Raw genomic sequence first — 23014 nt, forward strand, 5'->3', positions numbered from 1 at the left:
TGCTCTTTCTGTCATCCAGTCTATGATGCGTCTATTGACGTAATCAATGACGTTTATTATTGCTTTGCATATTCAAAAGGCCAAAATAGTCGAATCACATAGGAGAATGGAGATAGATTTGAATAAGCTAAATCTCCACCAATCAATAACTAATCTCCACGTGACGAATGAATAACATTATCAACTTGAAATGTAATGTCCCAACCAATATTATTTTGTGGTCTCATTTCTTTGGAAACAAATGCAAACTTAACATTTTAGCTCCTTCTATGTTAGTTAGGGCGTTTAAGGATTCATTGCCATTGCAATTGCTTCCTCAATGTCTTAGTTGGAAATTGCATCTTGTCCATAGTCATAATCATCACCATATACCAACTGAGCAATTCTAGCTTGAGTGCATTTTCAATAGCTCTCCATTTTGTTATTATCTACACTTGGCAACATCTAGTTTATAAGTTACATGAGAAATGTCCAAGTGAAGGGTCAACATTGCAGTCCTTTCCTCAAATCCTTAAGTCTTCAAAACAGAAATCTTCATGTGAATCCATTTTTCATGTATTGTGCCCTACCAGGAACATATGCTTTGAAACAGAACTTCGTGTCCAATCACTCATACTTTAAGGAAATACAGAATTTTTGATCTATGATATGCAATCAAACAATCGATATTCCACACAAAAAAATATGAATGCAACAAAGACATTGTGCCTAGCCTAACTACAAGTTCTCATGTGTCATGCAAATGCAAACACAAAAGATACACACAACGGAAAATAAATTCCTAATGATGCAGACTTAAGAGTCCAAAAGCTTGACAAAAAATTATGTCCTCATGTTCATAGTAGTAGACGTGCAACGTTACGACAACATGGGCATGGTTTGGTGGCTCCGGGCTTCCACTCAGAATAGGTCAGTGGGGATGGTGAGTGCATTCAGTGAGAGTGTGAGGGCAATGGCTAGTCTTTTTGTGGGGTGAGAGGTGAGTGGGATGTTGACCCATAATGAAGGGTTTCAAGGGTGCGCCCTTGCGTAAGAACCAAGAAAGTTCAAGTGCCATGGGAAACTCCTTACCCATTGGGGGGAGATGATATGGTGGATTGTTGAGATGTGTTTGAGTCCTGCCGTGTCACGATATCGTGTCGTGTCGACCTCCATGTCACGTTACCGTGTCATGTTGGGTTCCTAGCTCGAAGGGGAAGCCATGACGTGATGTGCCATGTCATGTTGAGGTGTTGTGTTCGTTGAGTTGGGGTGTCATGTTGAGATTGTTCATGGCACGATGTGCATGTGGCAGACTCAGTCCAAGGGGGATCCATAACTATAATTAAAAAATGTTTTATTAAAACCTCTTATTAAATGTTTTTTAATAAAAACGTTGAAGTAAACATTTAATTTTTAAAAACGTTTTAAAAAACATTTACTTAAACATTTTTTAAATAGACATTTTACTAAAACGTTTTATTAAAACGATTAACATTAAAATGATAATTTACATTAAAACAATTAAATGATTACAATTAAAACGATGATTAATCATTGACATTCAAACATTTTTAATAAAATATTTTAATGATTAAAATGCTTTAATAATTAATAAATTGTTTGAATAATTAAAATGTATTTTAATAACTAGTAAAACGTTTTAATAAATAAAACGTTTTATTAAAATGATTGATATTAAATGTAATATTAATAATTAATTATCATTTTATTAATAACAATGATTAAAATTAACATTAAAATGTAATATTAATCGTTAATCATCGTTTAATGTTAATCTTCATTTTATTAATAGTTAATTGTCATTTAATTAATCATAAATAATAATATTAAATTATATCTAATCAAGACCATTCGCAGATATGATGAGATTTATGATTGAGACGATTTGATATCACCATCATTTTGCTATTGAAAAATGAAAAAATGGCTTCTAGTATGTCGGACGTAAAAAAGAATCCTTTTAAATAAAAACCTTTTTGTCTCGTCCTTTTTTCTCCTCTTGTTCTTCTCCACTTTGTCGACATAGAGAGAGCTCCTCTTAGTCTTTTTCATAACTCAGAAAAATCTACTTTGAGCTCCTCTTAATCGTCACCAATCTTCAGCAAGGTTCATCGTTCCTCTATCTTGTCTTTGACAATGTATGCATTTCTCGCTATCTCTTTTTACCAGAGACAAACTACTCTCTCTCTCTCTCTCTCTCTCTCTATCTATCTATCTATCTATGTGTGTGTGTGTGTGTGTGTGTGTGTTTGCCCCTACCAATACACACACAGTCCCTCTACCATGGATTCTCGTTCCCGCCTCTCTCTCTCTCTCTCTCTCTCTCTCTCTCTCTCTCTCTCTCTCTCTCTCTCTCTCTCTCTCTCTCTCTCTCTCTCTCTCTCTCTCTCTCTCTCTCTCTCTCTCTCTCTCTCTCTCTCTCTCTGTAGTATAAGCTCTCTATGTCCCATGAACTCTTTCTCTCTTCTCCTCTAACACCCACACTCAGTCTCTCTCTCTCATGGAATCACATTATATTTTCATTTTGGTTAATGTATCAACTCCTCTCTCTTCCTCTCCCCCTCTCTCTCTTAGGATTAAGAGATTAGCATGATGATTAAGCTATAATTAACATCTTGTGTGATTTTATGTAGGTTTTCAAATAACTAAGCCTTAGGAATCTAGTCAACAACAAACAATACTATAGAACTATTATCGAAATAGGAAATCCAACATACATAAGGTAACCAACTAGTCATTACAATTATTATTTCAAGTACACCAATCAATCCAATGGATCTCTTTCTTTAAAAAGTAGACTAGTAAAAATCAATAGTTAAAATTAAAGATTCAATTTATAGTGTGCACTTGGTTTGGTTGCATGGTTTCTCGGCCCTTGTGTCGAAATTTGAATCCTAGGTGAAGCCCGTAGAAGAGGGAGGTGACAACTCTAATGTTTGAAAATGAAAAAATAGTTTGTTAGAGGTATACCTCTTTATAGTTCACATGTAAATTCAAAAGTCAAAATTTTAAGGTGTTTAATAGTATAACTAGGAGAGTTGGAATTGATTAAAGCTTAAATGCAATCATTGTGAGGTTATATACTTTACACCATAAAATTAGGATCTTGAAAGCATAAAACATTGCATTTGCACATGTGTAGTTAGCTTGACCACATGCTCATGCTTCTTCAAAGTATCTTTTAGATAGAAGCTTGGTCCTATATAGAAGCACATGGAGAAGCTCTACCTTCTTAAAGAGAGTCCACCGATAGAAGAGGCACTATAGGCTTGAGCACATAGCCAAGCTCTAGAGACCTCAAGGAGGAAAGAGAGTCAAAACCTATCTTTGTCTTTGAGACCTCTTAGGAGATAGAGCTTGAGCACACACTAAGGCCCATAATAACCATATCTTTTTAACACACCTTTGAGGCATCTCTAGGATAGGGCTTGAGCTTGTGATTAAGCTTGGATAAACCTCTCTTCCATTTGGATGTCCTTGTGCCACAACTTGTTGACCACATGCTCAAGCTTTCCTAACCCTTGTGTTGAAATTTAAATCCTAGTTGAAGCCTGTAGAAGATGGAGGTGACAACTCTAATGTTCGAGAATGAAAAAACTATTTGTTAGAGATATACCTCTTTATAATTAAGATGTAAATTCAAAAGTAAAAATTTAAGGTATTTAATAGTATAACCAGGAGAGTTGGAATTGATTAAATCTTAAATGCAATCACTGTGAGGTTAAATACTTTGCACCATAAAATTAGGATCCTAAAAGCGTAAAACATTGGGTTTGCACATGTGTAGTCAAACCTTCTCTCAAGCTTGACCACGTGCTCCTGCTTCTTCAAACTATCTTTTCATAGATAGAATCTTGGTCCCATATAGAAGCACATGGATAACCTCTACCTTCTTAAAAAGAGCCCACTGATAGAAGAGGTACTACAGGCTTGAGAACATAGCCAAGCTCTACCTCAAGGAGGAAGGGGTATATTTGTCTTTGAGACATCTTAGGAGATAGAACTTGAGCACACACTAAGGCCCATAATAACCATATCTTTTTAACACATCTTTGAGGCATGTCTAGGATAGGGCTTGAGCATGTGATCAAGCTTGGATAAACCTCTCTTCCTTTTGGGGAGGGGGAGAAAGGGGAGGGGAGAGATTGGTAAGAGAGAGCTTGGGTACATGACCAATCTAGTGGCAATTCCCTCCTTTTGGGGAGGGGGAGAAAGGGGAGGGGGAGAGATTGGTAAGAGAGAGCTTGGGTACATGACCAAGCTAGTGGCAATTCCCTCCTTTGTTATGTGGCTTTAACGTATCTTTGTGCTAGAGCTTGTTGACCATATGCTCAAGCTTTCCTAGTCCTTGTATCAAAATCCTAGTTGAAGCCTGTAGAAGAGGGAGGTGACAACTCTAATGCTCAAAAATGAAAAAATAGTTTGTTAAAGGTATAGCTCCTTATAGTTAAGATGTAAATTTGAAATTCAAAATCTTGTGGTATTTAATAGTATACCCAAGATACTTGGAATTGATTGAAGCTTAAATGCAATTATTGTGAGGTTAAATACTTTACACCATAACATTAAAATCTTGAAAGCATAAAGCATTGAGTTTGCACATGTGTTCTCAAGCTTCACCATGTGCTAGGAAAGAGAGTCAAACCTTATCTTTGTTTTTGAGACGTCTTAGGGAATAGAGCTTGAGCACACACTAAGGCCCATAATAACCATCTCTTTTTAACACACCTTTGAGGCATCTCTAGGATAGGGCTTGAGCATATCATCAAGCTTGGATAAACCTCTCTTCCTTTTGAGTAGGGTGGGAAGGGGGAGGGGGAGAGCTTGAGAACATGACCAAGCTAATGGTAATCACGTCCTTTATTATGTGGCTTTAAGATGTCCTTGTGCTGCCATAGCTTGTTGACCACATGATCAAGCTTTCTTGACCCTTGTGTCGAAATTTGAATCCTAGTTAAAGCCCATAGAAAAGGGAGGTGAGAACTCTAATGTTTAAAAATCATATTTTAAAAAACTAGAGATGTAGCTCTTAGTACTCTTAGCACCTAAAATGTAAAAATTAGACTTGGAATTGATTAAAAGTTTAAATGCAATCACTGTGAGGTTAAATACTTTACACCATAAAATTATTTCAATCTTGAAAGCATAAAGCATTGGGTTTGCACGTGTGTTCTCAAGCTTCACCACGTGCTCATACTTCTTCAAACTATCTTTTAGATAGAAGCTAGGTCCTATATAGAATCACATGGATAAGCTCTACCTTCTTAAAGAGAGCCCATTGATAGAAGAGGTGCTAAAGGCTTGAGCACATAGCCAAGATTTACCTCAAGGAGGAAAGAGAATTAGACCCTATCTTTGTTTTTGAGACCTCTTAGGAGATAGAGCTTGAGCACACACTAAGGCCCATAATAAGCATCTCCTTTTAACACACCTTTGAGGCATGTCTAGGATAGGGCTTGAGCATGTGATCAAGCTTGGATAAAACTCTCTTCCTTTTGGGGAGGGCAAGAAGGGGGAAGGGGAAAGCTTGGGAACATGACCACGAGAATGGTAATCACGTCCTTTGTTATGTGGCTTTAAGATGTCCTTGTGCCACAGCTTGTTGACCACATGCTCAAGCTTACCCGGCCCTTGTGTCAAAATTCGAATCCTAGTTGAAGCCCACAGAAAAGGGAGGTGACAACTCTAATGTTTGAAAATTAATTTTTTTAAAATGAGAGATGTACCTCTTAGTACCTAAAATGTAAATTCAAATTTCAAAAATTTAAGGTATTTAATAGTGCAACCAGGAGACTTAGAATCAATTGAAGTTTAAATGCAATCAATGTGAGGTTATATACTTTACACCATAAAATTAGAATCTTGAAAGCATAAAACATTGGGTTTGCACATGTGTAGTCAAACCTTCTCTCAAGCTTGACCACCTGTTCATGCTTCTTCAAACTATCTTTTAGATATAAGCTTGGTCCTATATAGAAGCACATGGATAATCTCTACCTTCTTAAAGAGAGCCCACTAATAGAAGAGGTGTTATAGGCTTGTGCACATAGCCAAGATCTACCTCAACGAGGAAAGAGAGTCAAACCCTATCTTTGTCTTTGAGAGGTCTTAGGAGATAGAGCTTGAGCACACACTAAGGCCCATAATAACCATCTATTTTTAAGACACCTTTGAGGCACCTCTAGGATAGGGGTTGAGCATGTGATCAAGCTTGGATAACCTCTCTTTTGTTTGGAGGGGGGAGAGGGGGAGGGGGAGAGATTGGTAAGAGAGAGCTTGACCAAGCTGGTGGTAGTCCCCCTTGTTGATTATGTGGCTTTAAGATGTCTTTGTGACAGATCTTATTCAAGCTTTCTCAACATGTGTCAAAATTTGAATCCTAGTTGAAGCTTGTAGAAGAGGGAGGTGACAACTCTAATGTTCGAAAATAAATAAATTTTTTTGTTAGAGATGTATCTCGTAGTACTTAAAATCTAAATTTGAAATTCAAAATTTTGAGAAACCCTATCTTTGTCTTTGAGACGTCTTAGGAGATAGGGCTTGAGCACACACTAAGGCCCATAATAACCATCTCTTTTTAACACATCTTTGAGGTGTCTCTAGGATAGGGCTTGAGCATGTCATAAAGCTTGGATAAAGCTCTCTTCCTTTGAGGATTATTATTTGTGATTGTAGCATTGTAATTTCTCCTCTCTCATTGAGACGTTCTGGGGAGGAGCTTCACAAGAGATGCTCAATCATATTATAACCCTTCCTTTCAAAGGGAGGAGCTTCACAGGATAGGTTCTTAGTATCTCCTTTACCCTCATTTCTCGTTTAGATGCATTTGAGAGAGAGAGAGAGAGAGAGAGAGAGAGAGAGAGAGAGAGAGAGAGAGAGAGAGAGAGAGAGAGAGAGAGAGAGAGAGAGAGCCTATAATGACCTTCTTTATTTGATATGACTTTTGATGTGACTTTGATATAGAGGGGAGGGAAATTTGGCAAGATAGTGGGACAGAGCTTGGGCATGTGCCTATAACAAGACTATTTGAGAGAGGTACTTGAGCTTATGCTCAAGCCTATCACGACCTATATAGATGCGCTTTACTTTTATGTGATCTTGGGGTATTTTTTGGATAGAGCTTATGAAGCATAAGCTCAAGCCTCTATGAACCATCTCTTTATGGGGGAGGAGCTTGGTGATATTCTTCGCCTTCTATCTCTTTGAGTGCAACACGATTGTTTCCCCTCTCTTATTGAGGTGTCCATGAGATAGAGCTTGAGCACATGCTCAAGCTTGTGTCAACACGTTCTTTTTCTATGAATGTCTTAATTGAGCATGCGGTCAAGCTTATATAAACTCTTCCTTTCCAAGGGATGAACTTCACAGGATATGTTCCTAGTATCTCCTTTCCCCTCAAATAAGGCTTGAGTACCCATACGTGAGAAGGGCTCATTTGTACAGTGTGCCAATCACCTAGTATGAGCTAGGCTAGGATCCACAACCTGAGGCATTAGGAGAACCATAGAAGATGGGGTTTGTCTTATATGAGTATACTTATTTGAATTCCGAGGGTTTAGTGTCATGTACATAACATTATGTTTTACTTAAGTTTCTGTTTGCAAAATGGAAACTAGTTGAAATATTCTTGCATGTAGGGCCAACCCAACATTATGTTTTATTTGAGCTTATTTTTGTGAATTTATCTTGTTTTTATTTGAGTTTGACTTCATTAAGGTATTATAATTCATGTCATATATGCAATTATCGTTTTGGAGTATCATAATCCACATTGTATATGTTTTTTTTTTCAATGTGTCCAAATAGATTGCTTCTAAAATGACTAGGAAAAGAAAGGCATTAGCTTTTGCAAAAGAGCCATCTACAATTAGCTTTGCATCCTTAGATGTAAGGAGTTGGTACATTGACATATTTAGCCCTTCTGGTGTATTTTTCAACAAGCCTCACTTATTCATATTGGATCATGTGGATGATGAGCTTAGTTGGGATGATATTGGACAAGTAAAGAAGGTTGCTTCTAGGAGGGCTAGAACTCAAGAGCAAATGTCTTGCCTTGATGCGAGTGTTGGAAAAATCATTTATCATGTTCTCCCTGATGTATATGAGGTTGAAAAAACGCAGCAAGATGTTGAAGATACTATGTTTACTAGGGGATGAGAACTCACATATGACAGTGAAAGACCAGCCATTGATGAGCTAGTCAAAGCATTTGACGATATAGATATCAACATAGAAAGAACAATCATCAAAAGAGGGATAATTAGGACTTGTACTAATCATTCCAACTGATCCATTAGATCCAATAAAGGAACAAGAGCCTTTATTGATATCAGAAGTTGACAAGAGACAAGTTGCAAAGCTAAAAAAGAATTCAAGGGCCTGAGGACTGTATGCATATGCAAAATACTTTCCATTTGCAATACTCTATCCCTATAGTCAAATGTAGGGAAGCTCCACCGCATTAGATTTGTAGGCCAAAAGAGCATGTCTATGTAAATTATCTACTAAGCAAGTCTCAATTAGGGCCCACTCCAACTTCCTTTGTGCATTTTTTATGCCTATATATAAGAATAATCATGGGGAGATTGTTCGAAGGCCAAGGGAATTGGTGACAGAGGAGGAGTTAGATAATTATTACTACTACATCTTGGGTGGCCAACACTCAATTTATGCAGCAAGAATACTTGTTAAAATGAATTTGCATGAAAATGAGAGCATTAGACAACACTATGTTAGATGAATTTCATGTATTGTTGTGGATGCCCCTCTAGAGGTATCGGTGGCCATATCCATCTTGTCTAATGAAGAAATGCAAGAGCACCTTGAGAAACAACCTTATAAGAGTACCTTAGAGCACTTGAGATCCTAGTGGATAACTTATGGAAGACCTTCAAAACTTGCACCAAGTGTGACCAAGAGTGCTGAAAGTCACCAACAATGGGATATGAGTATCTCTAATCAACTATTCTCTCAATTAGTTTGATTGATCTAAAGTTTCTTGTTTATGTAGCTTTTATGAGAAATAAATTGATCCTTGTACTTGTGTCAATACACAAATTTGTTAGTATTTCTAAAATGAGAGTTGTCCAAGGTTTTTAGCAAAGGTTTTCCCACATGGTTATGTGTGAAGAAAATATCTATAAGACATGGCTCAAGATCTTGGATAGTGCAATGGAGGGGAAACTAGATGGGAAAAAACCAATGGTAAGTACCTTTCGTTGTTTGGTTGGATTAATAGACAAAGATATAAGAATGTTACACTGAGAGATTATGTAGAAAAATATATTACTTGCAAAGGGTACAAAGGACATAGATAAGATTGACATAGCTAATAGGGTAAAATGGATCAAGCAGGATCAGGTTGTGTAGGTGGAATTACTTCCCATATTCAACACATTTGCTAAGGAAAAATGTAATAGCTAGGAAGAGTTGTGTGGAAAATTCATGATTGTAGAAAATATATACATTCAATTGCAAGAAATGTGCACTGATTGGATCAAATAAAAGATCCAAGTCGGAAGAACACATGTCAAGTTTCCTTCAAATGCTAAATCATCTGTAACATGGTTAGTAGACCAAGTGGAGGCAATCCGATAGCTAGAAGGAGACCTCAAATGGAAAATATATATGGCAAGTATTGAGAAGGAGGGTGATTTTTTCCTAGATAGATGCTTTGCCTCGAAAAGTCTATCTTTGGGCATGTGTATAATTGACCAAACTGAGGGACTTGCTTCTAAAATGTAATGGGATTTTCAAATGTATTTCAAGTTCTTTGAGGCACTCATGCGCTTTGTAGAGCAGACCATTATTCTTGACTTTGTGAAAATGGAGAGCTTTGTGGTGATGCAATGAGCCTTGAAACGGGGATCTTGGAAGCATAAGATCTTCTTTTGGGATGGCAAGCACAACAAATCATGCACCCTTCAAGCATGTCCCTGACATCATGTTTGTGTTTGTCTTTATTGCAAATGAACATGATTATGAGGGTTTTGATACATATTTGAGTGTTTCAAATGAAGATAAACTAGATCTTAATACTTACAATATAGTGGAAGGCGATCTCCAACAAAAGAAGACACACTTGATCCACATATGCATAAAATTTTGTAATATTCAAGACCTCATCATGGATGCTTTCTCTTATGGATATATACCAAGGTTAGTCCTAGAAATTCAAAAACTTGTGATATGTTTGGTAGAAACACCAAACATCCATGATGAATTACACGAAACATTGATGGCATGGATAAAAACTTAGCCAAATAATAGAAGAGGCAGTCAGTGAGAAAAGAAAACAAACTCCAAAACCAAGTATTGTAGAAGATCTAGAAGGTGCGGAAAACCTTGTAGCCTAGGAGGATGATATGTATATAGAGTATATATATATTTTGTAGTGATTTTAGAAATGTTTGTATGAATCTCATATACCCAAATAAAGGGTGATTTGTGTCTTCTTTTTTTCTAAATTTGTTGTTTTGTGTTTTCTTTTTGATGTATTGATAGTTCTTGTATTTTAGAAATGATATTGTATTAAACTAGTAGATCAAGGTCTATTTTCTATGATTGGGCTTAGAAGTACACCCAAGTTCTACCTAAACCTAAGCTCAAGGAAATATCTTGATCTTGGAGGCATTTCAAAGTGTAGCATACTTTTGTAGGCTTCAGCACGTGCTTGAGCTCTACCTCCTTGAGAACTGGAACCAACGAAACAAGTGTTACAAGATTAAGCACTTTGCCAAACTATTTCTCAAAGAGAACACAAACATAGATATATGCTCAAGGACATGGAAGAAAGCTTGAGCACATGCCCACAACCCAAAGCTTAAACACATGCTCAAGGTGTGTCTACTTAAGGCTTGGGACCAAGAAGAGAGTTGTTATAAAATTGAGCACATGGCCAAACAACACATCAAAAAGAGAGAGTTTGGTTAATCTTGGACACACGGCATATACAACTTGAATAATTTATTTCAAAGAGAGTATGTAATTGTTCTTACATATATAGCTTGAAAATTTTATTTAAAAGATAAATACTAAGTTAGTTTAGGAATATTGAAGTCTTGTATTGTGCATAATGTAAGTGATGATGTGAGTTCAACTATCCAATCCATTGTGATATTTACTAATCTTTCAACTGAGCAAGATATAAGATAGAGTCACCAAGTGTTTTCAATACTAAGAGGCAAATGCATGATGGAGTGATGGAGGAATCATTTGGTAGCAACACTAATGTTTCTACAATACTAAGCATGATAGAGAAATCACGGGGGGTTCACTATAGATGTTGTATGGTATCACGTGAGTGTAAGGGAGGGGGTTTTTAGAAGGGGACACTTAAGCATATATATTAGAGGTAGACCCCTCTTAATTTCCTATATTGAACTTAAATTTAAGGAGGGGATAGATGAAAAAAAGAAGGGGGGATGCATTTGATCACCTCTCTCCATAGATTGGTTTCTCCATGGCATATAAGAGACCTTGACAAGTAAGGTTAAAACCCTAAACCCTCACATAGTAGGGTTATTGATTTAATCATAGTGTGGGAGGGGGGGAGTTGGAACTCTCCCATGGTTTTGGTAGAGAGATTCAACTCCCCTTCTTCCAAAGAGAGCTTGGTGTCCGCTTCATGTAGTCACTTTAAGTAAAAAGGGGTTTGATTCCCCTACTCTCTCTCCTCATGTGATAAGGGGGCAGGGCACTCAAAAACATTGTGGTACATACTTCGATGGTATCCAAGTGCCACTACACAAATCACTTTGCAATATGACCATTTTGATACTTTTAATAGCTTAGGATAGTTCCAACGTTTAAAAACAAAGTTAGTATATGCTCTATGAAGACTTACATTTAAGAAAGGGGATACATAAAAATTCATACATGTATATATCTTATAAGCTTAAATAGGGGGATATATTAGTCTTACAAGCTTCATAAATAGGGGTTTTTAAAAAAGTCCTTGCACACAAGTGACATGTCTTCTTTACTATGAATGAACACCCAAGTTAGAGGAGTCATGAGTGAGTGGGATGACATGAATAATAGAATGTACAACCAAAAATTTAACACAAAGAGGTTTTCTCCTGTAAAAAATCTACAAAGTAGAAGTACAAGTCTAGACATAGTCGATCAACGTATTATACAAGTTCTTCAAAATCAAGAACATAGAATTCCTATAATGAAACCAATTGACTTGATTGGGCTAGCAAAAAGATTGGGTTGCAAAAAGAGAAGCCAGATGAATGCAAGAGTTGCAAAGAATTTTTTGAAACGATTGTTGCACCAATATGGATTTCCAAAGCCATCGTGTGAGTATATGTGTGTATAACAAGTTCAAATTCTTATAAAATCACTATACTTTTGCAAGATACTATTAAATATATAATTTTCATGTTGTGAGCTAATACTACTAATACATCCCAACATTGGCCAGAAGAATACTCATGTTACAAAGGCGTTGCCAAACCTCTAATGAAATCAAGAAACATGCAACCACTTATTGTAACTCATTTATACACTTATGATAATGATACACTTTTATAGCTCATATGCTGTAATTAGGCAATATGTTATGAATGATGGGCTATGTGACAAATTGTTGTTGATGATGGCATAGAATCTCATTGTATTGGTTTCTTTTCTATTTCCATCATGTATCATCCTTGTACGCAACCATTAGAAAATTCTGGTTGAACTAATTGACCCATGTATGTATCCATTGTGTATGTTTTTGGTTGAGCTCTAAGTTTGTGTGTATGTTGAGAGTGTGTATGGATTCTTTGAGATTAAACTATATTAATGTAGTATTGAAATGAATTTCTTCCTTCAAATCCACGAGTCTTCAATAGTGCTTGAAGTGTGCTATCAGTCTTAGTGAGTGAGGAAAAGGTTTCTTCCATGCCCTCCAAGGGAGAGGGGGAAACCCTCTTGACAAGACCCTTCCCAATGTGGAGAGGATTTTTCAAGCTTGAGAATGTGCACAAGCTATGACCCAAAGACATATCAAGGAGTCATTAAATAGATAGGGTTTAGATACAAGCTTGATCATGCCCTCAAGCACACTATCTCAATGAGAGAGGAGAAAATGTTTTTCCACGCTGTCAAAGAGTTTACTGTCCATGATATAAATCATGGGATTCTTATGAACTCAGAAGAGTTCCACTGGGAATTATATGAGATATTTTCAGGCATTGTTATCCAATATCTACCTTAGTTATACAAGTTCTTTTGTATTTAGCATATAATTTGCAAATATACCATATACATTCATGAAAAATAAGTCTATGGGAACCTAAAACTTGGACATCTGGAAGTAATTGACAGTCTGCTGGATAAATCACATTAATTCAGGTACAAAAATATGGAGAAAAACCCCAAAATGTTGCCAAAAACTGTCAAAAGTCCACTAGGTTCACACGGGACCAAAAGTAACTGACTAAGGTGACCAGCAGGTGACCTAGGCTGGTCAAAAAGTGTCCAGGGTTGGAGCAGAGAGCAACCTGTGATTTTCGACACAAAATGCGGGCTGCTCTGCCTAAGGGAAACTGGGAGAAAGCTAGAGCTGAGATGCATGGATTGGAGCATGCAAACTGAAGATTGACAAGCCAACAACTGAAGATGTTAACTTGGTGAGATCTCCACTTCTCTGCCTCTTTGGTCTGACGAAAATGCATGCTGAAACTGTCTATGAAAGAGGGGAAATATGAGAGAAGAGTATTCAGCCTGCTCTTATGCATGACTTCTCTCATCTTCTCTACCTTATTCTTGGTCCAATGAAGCCCGACTTGTGCCCAAGTACTTGAGTGACTTTGGGGCAAGCAAAGGGTGAGGATATTGAAGACTTATGGACTGTTATGGGCTGGAATAACCAGTCATAAACAGGGCAGCCCACTATTTTGATCCATTTCTATGAGCAAACATGGGTTTTTTATGATTGTAATAGAGGAAAATGACCTCTTTTCTTCAGGACATTGTTCATAGATGATCAAGAGTGCTTCTTCTTGAGTTTATGCACTCATTTTGAAATTTTTTTTGGGCTGGAATTTTCTGTTTTAAAACAGGGCTGAAGCTAAAATTATTCCTTTTCATTCCATTTCATGCATCTTTGGCACAAATCTTGGATGTATCTGATTCTAGCATCAATATACTTGTCCCAAAGGATTGAAATCCAACTTTGTACATGTAATAAATGCCATTAGAGCTTGCATTTGACATTCATAAATGAATTGGAAATCTGAAAATATCCTTCATGAAATGATATATGTATCCTGAAGCATTTGATGTATTCAAGTTAGTCTTATCCCTTCTGTTCATGTATGCTAAGTACAAAGTGAGAAGGCTTGAATTCCTCTTCCGTACCTAAATTATTGAAAATTCTCAAATCTTATTAAAACCCAATCCATTTTCCTTTCTGAATCTTGAATCCCAAACTCTTCTTCTGCACTAAAAGCCCCGGTGGTAGACCTCCAACTCTTAACGCGACGACAGTGGTGAACTCGACGTGAAGGTCCGCTGCAGAAGAAGAAGTCCAATGGGAGAATCATCAAGCTCGGGAGGAGATGCTTTGCAACAGTTGGTTCGTCTAATGCAAGAGAGCCAACAACAACAGCTGCAATTTCAGCAGCAGTTGCAATTGCAACAATGGAGACAAGAAGAAGAGCTGATTGATGCTGCTGCCATTAAGGCCTTAGAAGCAGTTGGGCATGAGCTCAAGCAATTTAATGGGCAAAATGTGTCCTCTTTTATCCGTCTCTACACTGACAAGATGGTCTTCTTTGGAGTTCCTCAATATGCCTGGAGCCGTTACTTTGCCTGCCTGGCTGTGCATGGCCTCCAGGACCGAATTTATGGTCTTTCCCAAAAAGATGTTGGATGGACTGTGTTCAAAAAGGCTCTTCGAGAAGAATTTTTCCTTGAATATTCTGGCCTTATGACAAAGAAAATCTTCACCGAATGGGTTGAAAGGCCCAACAAGGTTCTAACTGCTACTGCTCTTCATCGAGAGTTTGAAAGCAAATTTGCCCAACTAGATCCTGATGACCAACAAGGTATGGAAAGTCAAAAGATTGAGTTATTTTTAAAAGCTGCAGATTCTTCTCTTCAGGAGAAATTGACTGATCGACTTGAAGACCCTGACTCTGAGCCGGGACTAAAGACTGCTTGGAGTGATGTCACTGAAGCAGTTAATATGATTGCTCGAAGAAAGCGATTGCGTCTAAGATGGGGTTCAACCCCTGTAACAACTGATTCTATGAAGGAGGCTGTTCCAGCCGCTCGACCTTCTGTCTCTATGGCCGAGCAACCAAGAAATTCTGTTGTTCCTTCTCCAAAGAAGGATGTCATGGATGAGTTAATTAAAAGCATGCGGGATCTCCATCTTAATTTAACATAAATTAATTCTAAAGTAGAAAGGCTTGATGTTAAAGTAGAAGAAAGAGGTCGGTCATCCGCCCAAAGACCTGTACGATAAGGCTTTAAAAGACGCTGCATTTGATGTGATAGCCTTCAGTATGACTAGAGGGAGTGTGGAGCATTCCGTGAAGCCGAAGCACAAAAATTAGTCTTTTGGAAGGATGGCAAAATTCATGCAATTGAAACCGGGCTTCCTCTTGAGCTAAACTTCGGTAACGGCGGCATGAAGAAAAGATTGGAGGATTTGGCAACAAGAATAGCCTATGCAGCTGTTGATGCTGCAACTTATGGGTTGCAAATTGAGCCAACTAATGAAATTGTTAAAGCATGTAAAACTAATGCAAAATCTAAAGTGTGGACGCAGGCCTTGCAACGCATGGAGCAAGGCAAGGAAACTAAGGATGATTTAACCACTGCCAGCCAATGTATTCAAGGAAGAACCGGATGGTCCGAGCTTGTGGATTCATTTTCAGCTTTTGCCCGGCTAGCTGAAATTAATAATCAAGAAGCCATGATAGAAGAAAAGAGAAGAAGATGTTGCCGGTCCTTCTTCTTCAGGACCGACTAAATGCATAACAAGAAGCAAACCAGACCAACAGAAGGCTGCTGAAAATCTGCCACCACCAGAATTTGACATGGGAGATGCCCCTCAAGCAAAAAAGACAGAAGGAAAAAGAAAAAGCAAACATCCTAGTTACAAGTTGCAGTCAGACATAGAGACCGCAATAGATCTTAAACGGATCCTAGAAGAAAGGATTCTTGGAAGTAGAATTGAATTTACATTAGGTGAAATTCTCCGTATTGCAAAACGAGGATTTCATGATGTAATAATTGATGTAATCAAACGAAAAAGACAATATGTTGGTGAGGAAACTGAAGAATCTGTACATGCTTTTTTGCAAGTACTTCATGTGTATTTGCAGGATGAAGAAAAGCTGAAAACTCAAGGGATTCGATTGGAGGCAATCAAAGAATTGATTGCAACCATAGAAGCCAAAGATGAAGACATTTATGAAGTAGAAGCTGAAAAAGCCATAATGGTGGAAACCTCTCAATCTAAAGTGCAGCCCATGCAAAAGAAAGAGACTTTTCTTCACAACATGCAGGAAGAAAGTGAAACTCACTTTATTCCAAGTAGTCACTATTCCCGTACCCATTGGGCAAGGGCGACTACTGAAACTGTTGTAAAAATTGGTGAGAAAGAAACTCCATGCATTGCCCTTATAGACCATGGTTCAGAAATTAATGTTATGTCAAGAAGTCTCTATGAGGATGGTGGATGGCCCATTGATGTGGACCCAGGGTGGCGCATGAAGGCAGCCAATAACTCTTCTGGCAATCTTTATGCAGCGTGTCCTTATGTACAAGTTATTATTAGTAACGTAAAAGATGAATTTCATTTCTTTGTTCAAGATTCTTGCAGTTATCCAATCATTCTTTGGACAATCATTTATTTTCGAGTCTCGTTTAGAGACAAAGGCTCTTGATGATGGTTCATCATACGCTCAGATAAGAAGCAAGGATAATGATAAGGCTGTTCAATTCCTAACTGTCTGTGTTAATCACCATCGGAATAGGGATCGATTGAGAGATCATCCCGTTCCTCCTAATGCCCGAGAATTTACGGGTTTTCGAGTAGCGCTGCTATAAGTGGAGGCTATGGTAGTGCATCATGTCATAAAAAATTGCCTCCACATATGAAGGAGGCAAGGTCTAAAGCTGATTTGCAGGTTTTTTCAACCAATGGAGTGGGCTGTTATAAACAATTTTCAGCCATGAACAGGGCTGAAAGAAAGTATTTGAGTCATATGGAGCAAGAACTGAAGCAAATTGATGTTTTACCTAAAGATGAAGGAATTTCAGGTCTATTTTATGGGCTGAATTATAATGATACAATGGCTGACATTTATACAGCCGTTCATGTAGAAAATCAAGCTGAAAATCAGTCCATACAGGTATGTACATTGGATATGTATGACATAATTCAAGAATTTGCAGATTATGAAGCCTTTGGATAGCCAAACAAGGATGAAGCAAGAGTAGAAACAAAATATAAAACAGTTGATAAGAAGGTCAAGCCAGTAGCTACTCCTCTACCACCTGAAAGTGAAGGATTGGCAGAAAGGGTATCCAAACAACCAAGCCTTTGTGATCCTAAAGATATTGGCCATCAATTTACAGCTGAAAGTTTACAAAAGCTGAAAATTGGTGAAGACTCTTTCCTCTTGCCGGCTGAAAAACAAATTTTCATGCAGATGTTGAAGAACCATGGTAAAGCCTTTTCATTTCAGTCGCATGAAATCGACTGTGTGGATCCAAGCATTATGGCACCAATGGTAATTTTTACGGTTCCACATGTGCCTTGAAATCTTAGACCAATTCCGGTTCCAAGGGCTCATTTGCCTAAGATATTGGAACTTTTAAATGAAAAGATAAAAATGCGAATACTGGAGCCATCTTCAGCTCCATATTCCAACCGATGGTTTACCGTACCTAAGAAGAATGGATCTTTACGATTCATTCAAGATTTGCAACCCATTAATAAAGTCACTATTAGAAATGTTGGATCAGGACCAATTGTGGATGGATTTGCTGAAGCTTTTGCAGGAAGGGCAATCTATTCCATGGGAGACTTATATTCAGGCTACGACCAATTTCAGCTTGCTTTGGAAAGCCGTGACATTACTACAATGAAGACACCTCTTGGCCTAGTCCGCATGTGTACTCTACCTCAAGGGGCTACGAATTCAGTAGCTCACATGATGAATGCCATGCATAAAGTATTGCGGGATTATATTCCTCAATTAACTCTTCCTTTTCTTGATGATGTTCCAATTAAAGGATGTGAAGTTCATGAGAAAAATGAAGAACTCAATGAACTTGGATGTCGAAAGTTTGTTTTTAATCATAGTCGAAAGTTTGTTTTTAATCATATTAATGATTGTGCTCAAATCCTGTCTAAATTAGAAGAAGTCCACCTTACTCTTTCAGGAGCTAAATCTGTTTTTGGAGTTGAAGAAGTTCTTGTAGTCGGTCATATGTGTGGTCCATATGGCCGAAAGCCTTCTCCATCGAAGATAAATGCAATCAGCAAGATGCAAGAAGAATGTACAAATGTTTCAGAAGTAAGAAGATTTCTTGGTGCATGTGTCTTCTACCTTATTTGGATACCACATTTTGCTCATGTTGCTGAAAGTCTTTACCAGCTCCTAAGAAAGGGCCAAAGGTTTCTATGGACAAAAGAACACAATCAGGCTATTCGAAAACTCAAGAAAATGTTGACTTCGTCTCCCACTTTAAAGAGGGAAAACTACTCTAATGGACAGCCCATTATACTCACAATGGACACAAGTTCTATTGGAATAGGATGGGCAGTTGGTCAAGACGACCTTGAAGGCAACAGATATGTGATCCGCTTTGGAGCAAAGGTTCTTAATGAACGACAAAGAAGGTATGCTCAAATTAAAAGAGAGCTTTGGGGAGTAGTAACTGCATTAAAATGTGACAGGGAGGACTTCATGGGCGCACATGTTATAGTTGAGACAGATTGCCTTCCACTCTTGGGCATGATAGCCAACTGTTCCACTCCTGACATAGCCATGCTAAGATGGATAGCCTATATTAAATCCTTAAATCCTGATTTGAAACATATTGCACGTAAAGATAATCCAGTTGCTGACATGCTTTCACGCACCAGATATATGGATGAAGAAGAAATGATGGATAAAGAAGAATCAGAGTTTATAAATGAAGCTGTTAATGCATGTACAACAAAAAGTACAGCAAGAACAACAGGTTCATCTGATAATATAATTTTTACATCAACCAAGATGGATGAATCAACTAAAGAAGGACAATGGAGAGCTAGTAAACAGCATATTCCATGTTTTGTTATGGTTTGTTCACACTTTAAAGAAGAATATTATGCAGATGATTGGCTAAAAATCGGCCAATTTTTGAGCACTATGACAAAGAAGGAAGAATGGACTCATGAAGAGTTCAAGAGAATTAAGAGAAAAGCCTATGGTTTTTTCTTAAAGATGGCTACCTTTGGAGGCATGCAAAGAAGAAAGGAAGAGCGCCTGTTCGTGTCTTAGGTAACAAAAAGACACAAAGACAGGTCATGCAAGAATTCCATGAAAGCCTATTGGCTGGACATAGAGGCATATGGGGTACTTTTTCCAAAATAAAAGAAAAATTTTGGTGGCAAAACATGTATAAAGACATTGAGCATTTTGTTGAGTCTTGTCATGCTTGTCAAATGTATTCTATGGTAAAGCATAGAGATGGGCTTCAGCCTACCTATCCTTTATCTATTCACTATAGATGGGTTATTGATTTAGTAACCATGCCTACAGGAATTTGGAACATGAGATATCTAGTACTTGCTAGAGAAGATCTCACAAATCAAGTGGAAGGAAAGGCCTTGACAACAAAGTCCACTCATGCTGTTTGCAGATTTTTACTTGAAGAAGTATTTTGCAGGTATGGATGTGTTACTAAAGTAAGTGCTGATAGAGGAGAATTGGATGCCGAAAGTATCCAATATGTTGCACCCAATATGTTAGGTAGGAGAAGAACTAAGTTGACAAGGAAGGAGATGGACAGCTAATTTGCAACAAATGTTAAAATTCTTTAACTACACATACAATCACACAATGAAGGAAAGTATCCAATATGTTAAACCCAAAATGTTAGGTAGGAGAAGAACTATCTTGACAAGGAAGGAGATGGGCAGCTAATTTGCAACAAATGTTAAAACTCTCTAACTACACATACAATATCTTGATGAGGAAGTGTAGGACTACCAACTACTAATGCTAATGCTAATGCGATTGTGTAACCACAACACTGATGCCATCTTGTATATGATAGAAAAATATTTCAACCACCCCCAATAGTCAAACTAGTGAGGTTTCAAACAAAAAACTGAGCTAAAAATCGATAATGACCTAAACTTAGTTGAAGATTGGAGGCCCAAGAGGAACACCAAAGAAAAGGGAATTATCTTGTAAGAAAATCTATCTTGTAACATCAACAAGCTTTTATTTCATTCTTTTGATGACCAAAACAAAGAAAACAACAATTCTTCACGCAACATCATAGTAGATATCTCCCACAGATTTGATAGAATCAGCCATAATCTTCAACATCTTCATATTATCCATCAATAGAACAAAGAACATAGGAGAATACACCATATTTGAATGGAAATCAATCACATAATATTCATCTTGAATATCTTCATAGTTCTCTCTCTCAATCTCTCATATACAGTTACACTGTTTTGATAGAATTGGCTATCTCTGGCTCTCTCTCTCTCTCTCTCAATAGTATATCATATCCTCACTACAATACTCTCATAATAACTCTCAATAATCCTTCTTAGGTCGTGGATGCACCTCCCAAGAGGTATGTCTGATATGAAGAGTCACCAGAGCCACTACAGTGTCTCTTCACAGCTCACTACTGTCACTGTCACTCATTCTTCTCTTCAGTCTTCAGCAGCTGCTTCTTCCACTTGTTTTAGCTCTTTTGAACTTAGATTCATCCTTTCCAAAGGTTAGAAAACTTTCCCAAAGTCACACATACATTCTACAGAACACTTACAGAAGGTCTATAGAACAGTTACAGTACAGCACCAGAGCAGCTATAGTACAGTTATAGTACAGAGACAGAGGCTCTACAGAAGGTTATCAGAACCTCATAACTCATACTCAAATCATTCCATACTATCAAAAACTATTCAACAGGCTTCCAAAAGATCTAAATCTTCATCAATCATCAATCCATGCTTCATACAGAAGATAATCAGAACAAAACAGAAGCTATACAGAAGGTATATAGAACCAATCAGAACCTCACAGAACATCATAGAGCTTCATATCTCCACTGAGAATCATCATGAACTTCCAAAACATAATCAATATAATCCAAAACACTCTCAAATACTTCCATTAACAACCATAGATCACTGTAAATCCATCAAAAATCGATCATTCAGACCTCAAAAATAACAAAAATCAATAAAAAATTTAGTCTTTTTCCACTCTCAACATATCCCCACACTTAGAAAGGAAGCGTCCTCGCAACCTAAGGAAAAGAAGAATATAAGTTCATTAAAGAGCTCAATTTTATCTTCTGTCGAATCTTCAATAATCTTCCCAAAACACAACCCCAACTTATTACCTGTATTTGATAGAAAAACACTACTAAAGGAAAACTTTGTTATTCATTAACTCATCTGATTACTCATTTAAAAACCATAACAAATTTGTAAAGGATATGAGAGGTTCTCTTCAGCTTTTCACCATAGGCTTTCCATCCACCATCAATCGTTTGAAAAGAGCTCTCGAACAAAGTATTCTCAATCAGCACGAACTCATTACATACAATTATTACAACACACATAAACACTAACACAACCATCTGAATGACACCTCCAAATATATATATATATATATATATATATATATATATATATATATATATATATATATATATATATATATATATATATATATATATATATATATATATATATATATATCATTAAGAATCATCCAAAATACATTGCAAAGGCATCAATGAAGATGATCCCTTTTGAAGCCTTGGTGGTTTCGAAAATGATCCATGGAGAAGGATTCATTTACAAATGTCTTTGGAGGATTTTGAAAGAACTGTAGACAGTACATACTTTCTAGCAAAATAAGGTATCTGCTAGGTAGACATAGGGCATGAAAATATAGGATATCCAACTGGTGGAAGTCAATGTTCATATTCACATTCATACAAAGTTTTGGAATGGCCTTTTGATCATTATGGGAATGCCTATGCATGTATGCTAGATACCAAGCAAAATGAGCTGTCAATCTCATTGAAAGATCTAGAGATTGTGAATATTGGTGAGCAAAATCAAGGTAGTTTTGGTATGCTTGACTAGCAGTTGTCCAATCTTCTGGAATTATTGGCCAATTAATCTGAGGTCCTGTAAGAGAATTAGTCGAGCTCTATCCTCTTCTTCTGGAAATCTGCTGATCAAACCCTTCATATTCACTAACCAACTGAGGGGGTTGAGAGATAGAAGTGGTAGGAGAGGGAAGTGGAATAAGTAATAGAGGATGAAGAGAGGGGTAGGCAAAGTCATAAAAGGAAGAATAAGTTAAAGAAGGAGTGGTTGAAAATTTTAGGGAATCAGTTAGAAAAGGTGTTAATTGATAAACATGAAAAGTAGAAGGTATATGGATAGATGGAGAAGGGCATTGTGGAGAAGGGGAAAATACTCTATCTTCGATAAAAGAGCAATAGGTAAATATGGGAATTTGAGGAAAATATTGAGGTTGGAAAAGAAGGGGTAAGATTGATGTTGAATTGGTTTGATAAAGGGAAAGATAGGTATCATAATGATGAGCCATTTGTTGGTAGTACAATAGGCTAGGAACAGAGGGACCTAAAAAAGATCTTCTTTGGTAGGCTTAAAAAAAGCTTGAATCAAATGGATGGTTTTTGGAAAGGTGAGCTAAGAGATCCACCCTCAGTTGGTTAGTGCTCTGTACATAGGTAGAAGTTGTATTCTGACGTTGATTTAGGACCACAGAATCAA

This window comes from Lygodium microphyllum, chromosome 17 (assembly GCF_053477565.2).
Source record: "Lygodium microphyllum isolate KBCC chromosome 17, Lygodium_microphyllum_v1.1.10, whole genome shotgun sequence".
NCBI lineage: Eukaryota > Viridiplantae > Streptophyta > Polypodiopsida > Schizaeales > Lygodiaceae > Lygodium > Lygodium microphyllum.